Below are 14,080 nucleotides of genomic sequence, written 5' to 3'. Positions count from 1 at the left end.
TGTATTTACACCCCACCGTTTCCTCCAAGGTGCTCAAGGTGGCGTACAAGGTTCTCCCCATCCTCATTTAATCCCCGTGGCAACCTTGCGAGGAAGGTTAGGCTGAGAGGCAGTGACTGGCCCAAGGTCACCCAGTGAGCTTCATGGCCAAGTGGGGATTTGAACCCTGGTCACTCAGGTCCTAGTCTGACACTCTAAGCAATACCCCCACACTGACTCTCAGCTTTCACAGAGGATAAGGCTACTCCTGACTCACCTTTCATAAGACTATCAATGGCTACCAGTCAAGCTGGCTGTGTGATACCTCCAGGATCAGTTCCAGCCTGCCTCTGGCTGCTGGTCGCTGGGGAAGAACAGCTGAAAAGGGGTGTCAGGAACGTGCCCTGCTAGCGGGCTTCTTGGAGGCATCTGATTGGCTGCTGTGGGAAACAGGATGCTGGAAGAGATGGCCTTTGCTCCCTTTTCAAGGCAATACAATCTACCCCTCATCAGCCACTGATACAAGTCATTCATTCTTTAGCAGATAACTAATACTCTCTTTCTCTCAAAGCAATCTGAGAACAAGCACACGTGCCCTCTATTGTTATAGTTCAATGGCTGCAAGTTCTCTTTCCATATTGCCTCCCGCACTCATTCACAAAGCCTGCCCAACGGTGACCCCCGGGCAACTTTATGACTAGAATTCTAGGGTGTTCTGTATGACCGGAACAATTTCCAGAGGGGTAGCCATGTTAGTGGCACTGCAGAATAACAAAGAGCCTTGGGCCAACTTTAAAGGGCTAGCTAATTTATTAAAGGGTCACGGGTGGCTCTGTGGTCTGAACCACAGAGCCCAGGGCCTGCCAATCAGAAGGTTGATGGTTCGAATCCCCGCAACGGGGTGAGCTCCTGTTGTTCGGTGCCTGCTCCTGCCAACCTAGCAGTTCAAAAGCACATCAAAGTGCAAGTAGATAAATGGGTACCGCTCCGGCAGGAAGGTAAACGGCGTTTCCGTACGCTGCTCTGGTTCGCCAGAAGCGGCTTAGTCATGCTGGCAACATGACCCGGAAGCTGTACGCCGCAACCCCAGAGTCGTCCGCGACTGGACCTAAAGGTCAGGGGTCCCTTTATTCCTTTACCTTTAATTTATTAAAGGATGAAGCCAACCTTCCCCAACATCGGTGCCTTCTAAATGTTTTGGACCACAGTTCCCATCAGTCCTGGCCAGCACAGCCAGTTTTGGACTACAACTTCCATCATCCACATGAGATGAGAGGAACTGTAGTTCACAACAACATAGAGGGTACCAGGTTGGGAAGGCCGGCATAAGCATTTGTGGACATCCACTTCATCCGATGTATGACGTGTTATCATAAGTTGCAGCGTGAGGATATACAAGCTACACATGCAAAGAGGGTATTTTGGGGGGGGTGAATAGGGTTGGAAAAAACTATGGTCAGAAGGAAACAAAATGCAGAAAATATGAGATGGCTCCTAGAAACAGATAACCTGGTGAGAAGCATTCTTGGGAGACCCTAGCATTGCAGAAAAAAATTACTCTTCTCAGATAATTCTGTGGGGGGAAACAAACAGGGACATTCAAATGGGGTCAGAGCTCATGCAAGCCACAGGGTCAGCAGGAAACAGGAGGCAGCAGCAGCACTGCTGGGACTGCAATCAGCATTAAGCTGAGAGGATAGACGAGTGAGGTATGTCTGCAGCCACAGAATGATTTTTTTTTTGTGAGGGGGTGGGGATAAGGGACAAATAACAGCACAGGAGAGGAGCAACAAGTATTGCTGCACAGATTTCCACTTGCAGCTGAACACGAATAATCATTTGCCTTACCCCCGCTGCGAATTACACAGATTTAGCCAGGTTATTTGCAGTGCGAGGTGAAGACCGCCAATCTTGATTGGGACGAGGTAATAATCCAAGCACTGAACCGTTCGTGGGTTCTGGTGCGCGTAAGAACCCAAGATAGCTGTTCCACTCCTCTTTGGGGAAAGAGGTGGAAAAGGACCAGGAAACCTTCTGAAACAGACCAGGCAGGAACTCCTACTCTGGGATTCTCAGCTGGCGAGAGGACCGTTCAACACATGCAGATGCTTTGCAGCAACAGAGGCAATAAATCCCTTCTCTAAACTAATGTTGTGCTGCCGGATTAATAGAAGAAGCTGCAGATTGAACAGACAGAAAGCAGCAGCCAGACACAATCAACGGCAGTGATCTGGGTAGGGAAGCAGCACGATACACAGACTCACAGTTCCAATCTCAGCAGCGGGCATTTAAGAAAGCGTCGTAGCTCAGCGGTAGGACATCGGCTTTGCAAGCAAAAGGTCGCAGGTTCAATCCCTGGCATCTCCAGGTGGGGAGAACGCATGGGAGAGCTGCTGCCAGTCAGTGTAGACCAGGCATAGTCAAACTTGGCCCTCCAGATGTTTTGGGACTACACCTCCCATCACCCCAAGCTAACAGGACCAGTGGTCAGGGATGATGGGAACTGTAGTCCCAAAACATCTGGAGGGCCAAGTTTGCCTATGCCTGGTGTAGGCAATACTGATCTAGATGGACCAACAGTCTGACTCAATATTAGGCAGTTACCTACATTCCTAGGATCTGGTCACTTGCTCATGGTTTGTAGGATTAAAAAGGAGCAGAGTTGTACACCAACAGAAGCACTATGGGGCAGGAGGCCACTATCATGCCCACATCCTCAAAAGGTGCTGCAGGCCTTGGAAAAGCCATGTGATTTCCCATTTATATTTTCTCTGGAGAGACAGGCAGTTGAAAGAGCAGCAGCCTGTGGCTTCCCACAGAAATAATAATAATAATAATAATAATAATAATAATAATAATAATAATAATAGTTTATTTATAATACTAGATTCTCCAGCCACTCTGGCCGGCTCCGAACAGAATATTAAAAATACAATAAAACATCAAACATTAAAAACTTCCCTAAACAGCTCCATGAAAGAGAAGGACCAAGACTTTACCTTTTCATACGAGTTGGTACTGGAGGAATGAGAGACATGAACACACAGAACCCTCCCGCTCTTGCATATGGGAAGGAAAAATAATCATCATTCAAGAAACTCAGTTTGCCGTACACAAGGCTGTTCCATTTTATCCTCCTGGCACCATAATTAGGTTCCCGTAGGAACAAAATGCCTTGCACAGAAGCTCACTGGTCCAGCAGTACAGGGAGTGTAGCAGGCAGGAGGCTAGGGAATGAAGGAGGAAGAGGAGGAGGGAGAACAGAAGGTTCATCCTTCAAGCCGGTCACAAGGGGGCAGAGGTTGTAAAAGGCTCAACCTGGAGCTGTTCTTGGTCCTGCAACTCCCAACCTGACTTGCTGCCTTCTCCATGAGATCTGACATCAAACCACAACAAGGCAACCACACACAAAATCCCTTCTTAGTGCTCACCACCAGGTTGGCTTCATATCACAAGCCTAAAGGTAAAGGGACCTCTGACCATTCCAGTCGTGACCGACTCTGGGGTTGCGGCGCTCATCTCGCTTTATTGGCCGAGAGAGCCGGTGTACAGCTTCTGGGTCATGTGGCCAGCATGACTAAGCCGCTTCTGGCGAACCAGAGCAGCGCACGGAAACACCGTTTACCTTCCCCGCCGGAGTGGTACCTATTTATCTACTTGCACTTTGACATGCTTTCGAACTGCTAGGTTGGCAGGAGCAGGGACCGAGCAACGGGAGCTCACCCCGTCGCAGGGATTCGAACCGCCGACCTTCTGATCGGCAAGTCCTAGGCACTGTGGTTTAACCCACAGCGCCACCCGCGTCCCTCTATCACAAGCCTACTTTTGTTTTTTTATGAAGGAAATGAGATTTGAACCCAGAACCCCCTGATGCAAGTCCAACATTCTTTTCACCACACCAGCTCTGCTTTGAATAAGGAAAGGGGCGGGGGGGGAGGGGAAGAATACCGCAACAACTACAGACGCAAAACGTACTGGCAAATTTCACGGACTAGTCACAGCAAATAAGAGCCGATTTCATGGGTTGTCAAGAGTTTAATAGAAACAGCATTACAATTCTCAAGCAATGTACAGCGACCATCCCAGGTTATTCCACATCCGTTGATGCAAACAAACAGGAGAACAGCAGTATATGTCTTTCCCTCCCCAAAAGAAACAGGCTCCCTGTAGTTGGGAAAGCAGCATTGAAAAGTCTGGGATGGGCAAATTATTAGCGGAGAGGCATATACCCAGTTCCCAAGGAAGTCAAGCAGGAGTCTTCCCTAGCTGTCCCTGGGGCCTCTTCCACGGAAGGTAAGACCATTCTTACCTGCGAAAGAGATTTCTATGTGTATCAGCAGGTGAACACAATGTGGGAACATCAGCTCAACCTGTGGCCCCTGTGATATGCACAGAGAAAACACCTTTCTTACCTGTGTAAAGGGATTTCTATGCATATCAACTGGTGACTGACCACAAGTTGAGCTCACGTTCCCAACATGGGACCACCATTACATGCACAGAGAAAGGTATCGCCTCCATCTTTTTTTGTTTAGTTTTACATTAAATGAAACTAGGCTGTACGGAGTCTCGATGGATGTAAATTTCTATCTGGAGCCCCCACGGGTCTCTACTGTGTCTCTGTTTTTTAGTTTGGGTGCAATTTCCCTGATATTCAACATCTAGCAAACGAAACAATAAAAGCCCTTTATTGATGGTTACGATCTCCGTCTCAGAAACACTGAGGCTCTGACTGATGTGTTATTGCCAGGCCTCTGATGTGTTATTGCCAGGCCTCTATTGCTCCCTTGTTTGCTGAAAATGACCTCAAAGAGATGCAGCACAGGCCCTGTCCTTTTGAGAATGAACTTAGTAGTCTAACTGTATGGCCAAGAGGTGCTTGAGCGCTCTCTCTCTCTCTCTCTCTCTCACACACACACACAGCAACTGTCAGAGCATCCTTAGGGAAGCCCCATCTTCCCCCATCCAGGAACTACATCTCTCAGCCCCCTTGACAGAGTTGGCCCCACATAAATACGCAAGCATCCACCGGCACAAATTAAACTGCAAGTTCAGAACATGGTTCCATGGGAGGTACATGGTGCTTTCGGAGAAGCCGTGATCCCAATTACAGCTAATTTGGGCTGCGCAACAGAATAATTTCCCCTCCTCTTCCCAGCAACCTCACAAGGGAAGTGAGATGACAAATTTTGCTCTATCACTGTTCCCCACCCGATGCCTCTCATAAAAATATATATATGAATTATTCAATGCAAACTTCTATAGAGGCTGGAGCAAAGAACAGGTTGTGAAACGAAACAGAATAAAGCATGCTAGCCGTGTGTCCGTGTGTCTTCTGTCCACTCCACAAGATGTCTGCTGGCGAGACATCTCAGAGTCTCTCCCTTCCTCCCTGCCGCAATGTACGATACATTAAATCAAAGATTAGAAGCCTCGGGCAATGGACACCTAGAACGTGGCCCCTTCCAGGACTCTCTTATCTGGCCCTCAGGACATTCGCTAGGCCAGGGTTAGCCAACATGGTGTCTTCTGGGTATTTGTCTCCAACTCCCATCTGCCTCACCAGCAAGGGATGATGGGAGTTGTAGACCAGCAACATCTGGCGGGAGCCATGTTGGCCAATTGGGTATAAGGTCACATGCCTCACTGCTCCGGGCTCTCCTTGAATGCTTTTGCCCTGCTGGAATTTACTTGCTGAACTGTGATCATGTCTCTTGGCTGCCTGCACGGAAAGAGGTGTGTGCAAATGTTTGTATATATAGACACCTCTGACTTTTGCATGGCTGGAATGGAGTCTGCACTAGGAAAGGAAAACCAACACCTCTTTTGCCTCCACCCCTGCCCATTGCTGGCATGTAGCCTCTGCAAGGCTCCCCAAGAGGGAATGAGCACCTCAGCCTGGAAAAATGCTCCCATCCTGCGTTAAATTATTGTTCAGGATTAGGGAGTCCCATCCAGCTCCATCTTCTAATAAAAGCAGCTTCTCTACAGCCAATACACACAACCAGGAGATTTATTTTTAATACATATAAATTAAGAACAGAATGGGGCGAGTAGGGGAGGCATATTTTGTTGGGAAAAGCTCTGGGCACACCCACTAAAACTAACAGCCTTATGGCCAGGGTGATCTCAGCTCCCTGGTGAGAATTCTGCCGCCGGCAAATGTTTTGGGCGAGGAGTAATTTTTTGTTGGGGGGGGGGATGTTATCCCACAATTGCTGAATGCAGAAATGGAGGATTATCCAAGAAACAATAGAAAATCCCTTTCCCTTGGCTTATGTTAGCCGGCGCTGCTTTAATCTCGTCTTTCAATACATGGTGTTGGCTGCGATGAGGGTGGGGTTGGCTGGGATCCCTCATAAAAATAAACTGTGGTGTGATTAAAGGGGGGGGGGAGAGAAGTACATTCATTAGTGAGCTACAAATTTAGCTGCCAAAAGGACACATGCACACACACACACACACACACACACACTCCACCCCCCAGAACATATGGAACGGCTGAGGAGGTGGGTGTTGCTGTGGAACATCTTATCCCAGGGAGGGAGGGGCGATGGGGCTGCACCGTGATCTTATTTGCAAAACAAGTCTCTTCCAGCACGCCCGTCTCTGCTCTGCTACAATTACTGTGTTGGTGGGTGGTTGATTAAACTAGATTATCAATGAAGGGACAGAATAATCCCACAGGGTTCCTGGCCTCCCCCCCCCCCAACCCCACTTCAACTCAGAGAATGTCAAATTGCCGCTCTTGATGCACAGATACTCCAGCCCTCTGCTAAGAAATGGCGCTGCTCTACAGCAAAAGAGCAAATAGTCATGATTTCTGCAGCTGAGCTAACTTCGAAATCACAGGTAGCCACATTGGGCCATTAAAAAACAAAAACGAAAGCTAAGATTACAGATGCTGCTAGAATCGGTTGGCTAAATTAGGACCCTTCGACCACAAGGTAACACTCCTCAGTTTGGCTCCTTGCGACAGTCAGCTAAAATTATTCTCCGGCGTTGATAATATAATGACTTTTTCACCTGCCCCTCCTTCAATCCTGTGCCTTCCACTTGCCTTTGAGAGAAATCCAAGTTAACAGCCGCCTTTTATATTTTTAGGTTAAAAACAACAACACTGTTGTTTCTTGGCCAAGAGTGGTTTCGTTGCTATGATTTTAACAGAATTCATGCTTGCTTGAAAATGGTGATTCTTTCTGTAACCCAACCTGAGACCAGAAATTACAAAACCTACCCTCTGAAGATTCTGCCACAATAGCCAGTCAATGGCCAAAGTAGCCTTCCCATGGGAGTTCCACAATCTGGGAGCAATCACCAAGAAGGCCCTCTCTTTTGTCCTCACCAAACATGCCTATGAGGGTGGCAGGACAGAAAGGCCTCTTCCGCAGAAGATCTCAAAGCCCAGGCAAGCTCATATAGGGAGCCTTTAAGACCTTCAGAATGAGGTCTTTGTACTCCACCTCCTGCACTGTGTCTTCAGACTGCTAAAAATGCAGATTTTGCCTCCACAACATGCCTAGACCAAGTGTTTTCCCTTCACCCTGCCCCACCCTAAGTGTATTTCGCTCAAAATGGCCTGGACACAAATGGGGAGAACCTCTTGCTCCAGGGTCAAACTGGGCCTCCCAGGCCACCCCTCCTCCTTGGCCCTGCTTTGCCTGGCTGGACTTTGCCCTTGAATTCTGCTAACACCTCTTGTTTACCTGAATGGAAGATAAAGAGGGATGAGTGAAGGAACTAGCTTAGTGCGCACAGGTAAATTTTACATTGGTTGCTCCACCCACTTTTGCTGCTGGCTCCACCCACTAGTGGCATGTGGCCCTTAGAAGGCTGAGCAGAAGATAAAGTGGCCCTCAGAAATCAGTTGTGGCAGAGCTCTTTTTAGCAGCCCACCTTCTGGGATAAACAGATAAACAACTCCTTTTAGAATATGCTACCAGGGTACAAATAGGGCAGCAGCAACCGGCTGGCAGCAGCGAGCGTTTTAAAAGGCCTGAAGGATGGTACTCATTAGGAGATAGCAAGGCACCGATGCTTCAGATCTCACTGACTGCCGGAAAAAGGGAAGGCAGAGAATGAAATGGGGCGATTTAAATGGTTCACTCTCCTTAAACAAGAGGCATTTCAGTACATATGCCAATGTGGCATTTAGAGGAGTCAACAAAACTGCAAAATAAGGTTATTTCAACAAGCCAACCTTTAACGGTATGATACGTTTGAAAGAGTCCAATTCTTTGGGAATAGTCAATGTTTAGCATATTTAAGAACAAAAGAACGTAAGAGCATACTCTCCAATATTTCTCCAATGAAAATGGGGATGTCCTACTCTATAATGCTGCTGCTGATTTTATTATCCACCCATCTGACTAGGTTGCCCCAGACACTCTAGGTGGCTTCAAACATATTTAAAAACACAATAAAACATTAAACATTACAAAACTTCCCTATACAGGGCTGCCTACACATGTCTTCTAAATGTTGTATAGTTACTTATCACCTTGGCTTGGGATGGGAGGGTCGCATAACTCCTTACCCTCCGACATTTCTCCAACGAAAATAGGGATGTCCTAAGGAAAAGCGGGGACGCGGGTGGCACTGTGGGCTAAACCACAGAGCCTAGGACTTGCCGGATAGAAGGTCGGTGGTTCAAATCCCCGTGACGGGGTGAGCTCCCGTTGCTCGGTCCCTGCTCCTGCCAACCTAGTAGTTCGAAAGCACCTCAAAGTGCAAGTAGATAAATAGGTACCGCTCCGGCGGGAAGGTAAACAGCGATTCCGTGTGCTGCTCTGGTTCACCAGAAGCAGCTTAGTCATGCTGGCCACATGACCCGGAAGCTGTGCGCCAGCTCCCTTGGCTAGTAAAGCGAGATGAGCACCGCAACCCTAACCCTAACCCTAACCCTAACCCTAACCTTTACCTTTATCTTTAAGGAAAAGAGGGACACTCTGGGATCAAATCAGAAATGGGGATGGCTTCCATAAATCCCTGATTGTCCCTGGAAAATAGGGACTCTTTCCTCAGAGTAGGCCCAATGAAATCAACAGTTCTGCTCTGAATATGACTTGGTTGGATAGCACCCTATTACGCTGAAGTTATTTGTGCCGAGTAGAGAAGTTGTGCTTTTCAGGGTTTGGGATTTTCACAGCGGGGGTGGGCTAGGAATCTGTGGTGAGACATTCACCATAGACAGTGCGAAAGAAACCCAGGGGCTGCTGGAATCCCAGCAGTGCTTTTGAAGAATCGCGCGCACACAAATAGTTAGGAGCATGAATGATTTTTCATAAAATGACAATTGAAAACAGGAGCAGAACCTGAAACAGAAGTCCAGCTTTTCCCAGGCCATTTTATCAATGCACATCTTCTGTCAGGAGATGAAATTTACAGCCTGAACCTATTAAACCTTTATCAATCTGCAGCGACCACTTACAACCTCCTGGCCCCTCGGCAGCTTGCAGGAATCACTCACAACCTATTCACTCTTACCATATTGTGGCAACTCTTCCCACCAAAACAGACTAAGCAATTTGCTCAGTGGGGAAAGCCTAAAGAATTACTGTTAAACTAAAAAAACACGTTAGAAGGTAGCCAAGACTCATTCCAGTTCAATGAGGAAAGAAAGGTGTTTGGATGCAGGAACAGAAGACCTAAGAGAGGACTTTGCCCCCATCTTTTCTCTTCTTTGCACACATAATAATAATAATAATAATAATAATAGCCGCTCAGGGCGGCTAACAACCAATAATAAAAACAAGTTGATTAAAATACAATTTAAAAAGATTAAAATACAACATTAAAACATTAGGATGCAACCTCTTCACAGGAAGAGAAAGAAAAAAGAAAGAGGGGGAGGGAATCAAACTGATTCTAAGCCAAAGGTCAGGTGGAACAACTCTGTCTTACAGGCCCTGCAGGAAGAAATCAGATCCCGCAAGGCCCTGGTCTCATGAGACAGAGCATTCCACCAGGCCGGAGCCAGTGTTGAGAAGGCCCTGCCTCTGGTTGAGGCTAATCTAACTTCCTTAGGTCCTGGGACCTCTTGTGTGTTGCTATATATGGACCTTAAGGTTCTCCGTGGGGCATACCAGGAGAGACGGTCCTGTAGGTACAAGGGTCCTAGGCTGTGAAGAGCTTTAAAGGTCAAAACCAGCACCTTAAATCTGACCCTGTACCCCACCGGGAGCCAGTGCAGCTGGAAAAGCACTGGGTGAATATGTTCCCATGGCAGACACCCTGTGAGGAGCCTCGCTGCAGCATTCTGCACCCGCTGGAGTTTCTGGGACAGCTTCAAGGGCAGCCCCACATAGAGTGAATTACAGTAGTCAAGCCTGGAGGTGACCGTCGCATGGATCACTGTGGCCAGGTCAGGGCGGGAAAGGTAAGGGACCAACTGCTTGATGCGGCAAAAGTGGAAAAATGTCGCCTTGGCTGTTGCTGTAACCTGCACCTCCATGGAAAGGGAGGCATCAAGGATTACACCCAAACTCTTAACGGAAGGCAATGGCACTAATTGGGCCCCTGCAAGAGAAGGGAGTTGGTCCCTCATCCCCATACCATCCCGACCCAGCCAGAGGACCTCTGTCTTTGAAGGATTTAGTTTCAATCGGCTCCCACAAAACCATCCAGCCATCATATCTCATTGACACCCAAGCCTGGTGCCACTCTGCAGGGCTGTGACAAAACAGGCAACACCCATCCCTGCATTAATTGGGATCTGCCGTCAGTGTGCAACCTCAAACAGAAGCCTTATGTGCTGCTATGCACAGGCTGGGGGCTCATTGTCCATTAGCCAAATGCAATCAGCTGTACACACTGGAGTGTTGTTTAGAAAGGCGGCAGTTTTAATTGTCTGCACCAATCGTAAGCGGTCCTTAATCTCTCATTAGGAACTGCTGACTCCCCGTCCTCTCCCAATAATGAAAGGAATACATGGCTGATTGCATTTGCACAAATGGGACCGAGCTAACCTCAGCAATTTCCCTCATGCCAGTGTTTGGTCTGCTTTCGGGTGTTTACAATTCCACTGGACCACTTGCCTCCCTGGGGCTCAAGTGGATCCTGAATTGCAAAGGTATGGGAAGGCTGCTCCCTGACTGCACCACCTATTATCTTCTTTGGTGATCACTCATAGCCGAGTAAGATTGTCTTCCGTGAACACGGTCTTAACAGTGAGTCCATAAGGGCCTGTGGAGGCCAATTCTAGATCCACACATCCTTCCACAGTGGGGAAATAGGTTTCCGGGCGGGAGTTGACCACAGTAATGGTTTGCCAAACATGCCTTCCTCTTAGCATGTTTCTCCCTTTCGTCCTAAGTTTCAGCATCTTCAAAGTCCATGATACCTTTGGGAAAGGCTGTTCTCCAATTGGAGGGCTCACAGGCCAGTGTTTCCCAGTTGCCGGTGTTTATACTACATTTTTTTACATTTGCCTTGAGAGAGTCTTTGAACCTCTTTGACCACTACCAGCATTATTGTAATGGTTCTAAGGGGGTTGCTCGTGTGTAAGTTGCCGCCACTCCTGGCTAGGTTGCCTGGTTGAACCCTTTCTCTCTGGACAGCCTTGCACTCATGGCTGTCTCAGTTGCTGGCAGAATCCGTCAGTGGGTGTTTCTTAAACTTCTTCCAGCAAAGAAGTTCTTTGACGCCAAGTCTCCTCCTACTCTCCCCGTGCGGAATTCTGCGCAGGGAGGGTGTGGGCAGCAGAGTACCCGTGCTCTCCCCACTGGTCTCCGGTGAAGAGTCCTGGAGCCTTCTCTCCAATTCCCCCATCTGCCCCCCTTCACCCCTGGTGTTACGCTGATTTCCTTCCCCAGCAGATGGGCTGCCTCTCTCCCTGCTGGGACCCTCTCCGGCATCCCTCTGGAGCCTTCCCTCCGCCTCTGGCTCCGATGGCAGTTCCCTGACAATTACGCTTTACATTTTAAAGTTTGGAGTAGAGTAATTGCCTTGGAAGACATCCGCACGGTGTGGTTTGCTAAACTCTGGCAAACCAAGCACAAAGTTCCAAGGAAGGAGGCAAGCCAAGAACCAAAGAGAAAAACAAATGGAATGTATAAATTTTGACAATGGCATTTTGTAAGGATGTTGTAAGCCAGCGATGGGGAAGTTGTGGCCCTCCCGATGTTGCTGAACTACAACTTGCATCAGTCCCAGCAAGCATGGCCAATGGCCAGGGATGATGGAGTCGTAACTCAGCAAGATGTAGAGGGCCAAAAGTACCCTACACCTGCTGTAAGCGATCAAACTAGTTAAAGGCTGAAGAGCTGGTAACAGTAGCACAAAAAGGAATCATCATCATCATCAGGGCTATTTTCAGCTGGAACTCAGTTCTGACACCTCTCAGGTAAGCACCATTGCCATTCTAAAAGAATGAAGGAGGTGCCCATGGTGAGTTCTAGCACATCTTTTTCTGCTATTATTATTATTATTATTATTATTATTATTATTATTATTATTATTATTATTATTATTTCTATGCCGCCCATCTGAATCAGTTGCCCCAGCCACTCTGGGCGGTTCCCAACAAAATATTAGAAACAGAATAAAACCTCAAACATTAAAAACTTCCCTGAACAGGACTGCCTTCAGATGTCTTCTGAAAGTCACAAAGTTGTTTATCTCCTTGACATCTGACGGGAGGGTGTTCCAAAGGGTGGGCGCCACTACCGAGAAGGCCCTCTGCTCTGCCTTGTTCCCTGTAGCTTCACGTCTTGCAGTGAGGGAACTGCCAGAAGGCCCTTGGAGTGAGACCTCAGTGCCTGGGGCCGATGGGGGTGGAGACGCTCCTTCAGGTATACAGGACCAAGGCCGTAAGACTGGAGATTCCGTATTCTCTAAAAGACACCGGTCTCTGCTGCAGAAGATGCTGCACAGAGATCCCCACACCCAAACTGCAACTCTGGTAATATTCCAGAAAAATGGTAGCAAATGACTGAAGATGTAGAGCTGAGAAAGCAGTTGCAACAGGCTGCAACAGCTTTAAAGCCCTCAGGTGTGAAAAAGCAGGGGAGTTGACCAACACGTGTAAAATTATGGTTCTCCTGCTCCTCCACATCTGCCAATGTTCTTCCTTGTACAAAATGATTTGTCTGGTAGGCAATCTTGTACCCACTCACAACCTTCCTAACCTCTGTATCAGATTCCCTGCCAGCATCAGCTTCGGGAAATCTGACGAAAGCTGGTTCTTAAAACATTTATGGAACAGAAGCAAACCTGGAAATGGGCAGAGTTGTCTTGTCTTGCATTGCAGTTCTCAGTTGGGATCACTGCACACACAGAACCTTTTTTACTTACTACCAGCCTCATTTTTCGGCCATTGCACAGGCAAGTAGAAATAGGAGATGGTTGGCGAGATGGTTGCACAGCTAAAACCTTCCCTGTGCCTTAAAAAACCAATAAACTGATGCTACAGGAGAGGAGAGGAACGTGCACTATTTTTAGTGCACGTTAACAGAAATATCACAAAATGAGGGATGGAACACAGCGTACAGTTCTGGTCACCTCAAGGATATTGTAGAGCTGGGAAAGAGGCAGAAAAGGGCAACCAAAATGATCAAAGGGATGAAACGACGAGGGACGGCTGTAACGTCCACCCTTACTTTATTTTTATCCTGTCCTAAAAGGAGCCCAGGGAGCAAGCGACAAGGGACAAAACAGTAAAAATGTCTTTAAAACAATTCCAATGAGCCAGTGTGGTGTAGTGGTTAAGAGCGGTAGACTCGTAATCTGGGGAACCGGGTTCGATTCCCCGCTCCTCCACATGCAGCTGCTGGTTGACCTTGGGCTATAGTCACACTTCTCTGAAGTCTCTCAGCCCCACTCACCTCACAGAGTGTTTGTTGTGGGGGAGGAAGGGAAAGGAGATGGTCAGCTGCTTTGAGACTCCTTCGGGTAGTGATAAAGCGGAATATCAAATCCAAACTCTTCTTCTTCAATGTCAGATGCTAGTGTGGTTGCGCAAGAGTAAACAGGCAAGACTCCGCCCTGTCTTTTCCAGGCTTTATTATTGGTGAAGAAGAAGAAGAGTTTGGATTTGATATCCCACTTTTAGTGTTGTGGCACCTGCCCCTTGGAATTCCTTCCCCTTAAATATTAGACCGGC

General features: G+C 47.8%; 1 protein-coding gene across 6 annotated transcripts in view; it reads right to left on the bottom strand.

Moving 5' to 3' along the window:
• Positions 1-14,080, bottom strand: part of OSBP2 (oxysterol binding protein 2) — a 152,474-nt gene that overhangs the window by 40,286 nt on the left and 98,108 nt on the right. The window lies entirely within an intron of this gene.

Source organism: Podarcis erhardii (assembly GCF_964252035.2).
Source record: "Podarcis erhardii genome assembly, chromosome: 15".
NCBI classification, from domain to species: domain Eukaryota; kingdom Metazoa; phylum Chordata; class Lepidosauria; order Squamata; family Lacertidae; genus Podarcis; species Podarcis erhardii.
Note: the sequence above shows the minus strand (reverse complement) of the source record. Positions and strands in the feature narration are given on the sequence as shown.